This window comes from Silene latifolia, chromosome X (genome assembly GCF_048544455.1).
Source record: "Silene latifolia isolate original U9 population chromosome X, ASM4854445v1, whole genome shotgun sequence".
Classification (NCBI taxonomy): Eukaryota; Viridiplantae; Streptophyta; class Magnoliopsida; order Caryophyllales; family Caryophyllaceae; genus Silene; species Silene latifolia.
The window spans coordinates 194,289,925-194,291,888 of NC_133537.1; the positions used below are offsets into that span (position 1 = coordinate 194,289,925).

Sequence of the window (1,964 nt, forward strand, 5' to 3'; positions counted from 1 at the left end):
TCATGGCATTGACATGATGCTTTGATGATTTTGAGTTTTCCTCAAGTCTAGCCATAGCTTGTTCAAATTTCAAGTTGATTGTGTCAATGTGAGCACTAAGTTGAGCACCCAATTGAGTAACGGTGTCCACTTCATACTTTCCTCCTCTAGTAGCCTTGCGAGGCCTACTATATTGCGAATTATGGACCGCCATTTCCTCAATCTTGTTCCATGTTAGATTGTCATCAACTTCGGTGAACATTCCATTTGATCCCATATTGAGAATGTTCCTTGAATCTTCATATAAACCATTCTAAAATTGTTGCACTAAAAACCATTCGCTAAGTCCATGGTGAGGACATGAGCGACAAATACCTTTGAACCGCTCCCAAGCTTCATACAAAGACTCTTCATCCCTTTGCTTAAAACCCGTAATTTGAGCTCTTAGCATATTGGTCTTTTCCGGTGGGTAGAATTTTTGGTAGAAAGCTGGAGCTAGCTTCTTCCAAGAATCTATTCCAAGGGTGGCCTTATCAAGGCCCTTCAACCATTGCTTTACGGTGCCGATTAACGAAAAAGGAAATAAGACCCATCTTATTTGGTCTTGAGTCACGCCCGTTTGAGAGATAGCTTCACAATAATCACAAAATGTTTCCATATGAGAATGAGGGTCCTCACTAGGCATTCCCCCGAATTGGCTCCTCTCAACTAGTTGGATGAAGGCGGACTTGGCAATAAAGTTTCCGGTAAGATGTTGTGGGGTAGGAGTACCATTTGGTAGATCCTCCTTGGTGGGTATAGAGTGTGACGAGAATTTAGGCATTGTAGGTGGATTTTGTGTGGTATTGTTTAATGGGTTTTCTTCTCCTTCTATTGCGAAAGGATTGACAAACTCACTAGTGGGTTGAACAACTTCACCAACACCTCCCAAATTCCTCCTAACAAGTCTCCTATTATTCGTCAAGGTTCTTTCGATTTCACGGTCAAAAGGTAACAAATCTCTTTGTAACCTTCTAGACATGCAAAATATCAAACAACTAGAAAACAATTAGAACAAACCTTGAGGAGTTTTACTTCCCCAAGGTGAAGAAAGACACAACTAAAAACAATAAAAGAAATCTTAAATCAATTAAACACCGTCCCCAAACGGCAGCGCCATTTTTGATCGGAGCCATTTCGTGTTCACAATTAAGCATATGTGGTCGTTGGTCAATGGTCGATACAAAACACAATTTATACTTCACAAACAACTCTACAATTAGTAAAGAGGCAAGTAAAGGTCGGATCCCAAGGGACGGGTATTGAAATGAAGATTCTATTGTAACTAGCGGTGTCTAGGGGTGTCACAAATTGGGTTGATGTAGAAGGTTACTAAACTAAGATAGCAATGAAAATAAACTAACAAGATAAATAAAATAAGGGTGTAAACAATTGATTAAAAGCACTAGGGTGTCATGGGTTCATAGGGGAATCATGGGATATGATCATACAAACATGTTCTCAAATTATAAGCAAGCAATTATTGTTGTGATGGATTGAGTTGGGTTATATCTTACAATCCTAGGAAAGTTTGGGTCCGGAGCCGAATCTCTTGGATTGTACAACACCTACAAGTCGACTTAATCTTCCCTACTTAACACATGCATGGTCTAACAAGACTCGAGTTGGGTTATGTCTTACAAGTCAAGTTGAAAGGATAGAAGATGATAGTAAATGCAAGGATTCATAGGCTTAGCATTTCATCAAATATAACATGTGCATGTATTAAGATCAAAACAAGCAAGCAAATAAGATATGAAAGCATATAAATTTAAGCATGAATCATTCCCCATGTTGGTTTCCCCTAATCACCCATTAAACCCTAGCTAAGAGACTACTCACTCATTATCATATTGATCATGCTAGAAAGGTTGTCAATCATACTAACATAATGAAACATGATGAATAAATGAAAGTAATTAGCAATAATTAAAAAGGGATTAAGA

The 1,964-nt window shown here is 38.4% G+C and overlaps 1 non-coding gene across 1 annotated transcript; it reads left to right on the top strand.

Moving 5' to 3' along the window:
* The first annotated feature begins 323 nt into the window (after nt 1–323).
* Nucleotides 324–430, top strand: LOC141624187 (small nucleolar RNA R71). The gene has a single exon (XR_012533997.1). It is a non-coding gene; the product is annotated as a small nucleolar RNA R71 (small nucleolar RNA).
* Nucleotides 431–1,964: the final 1,534 nt, after the last annotated feature.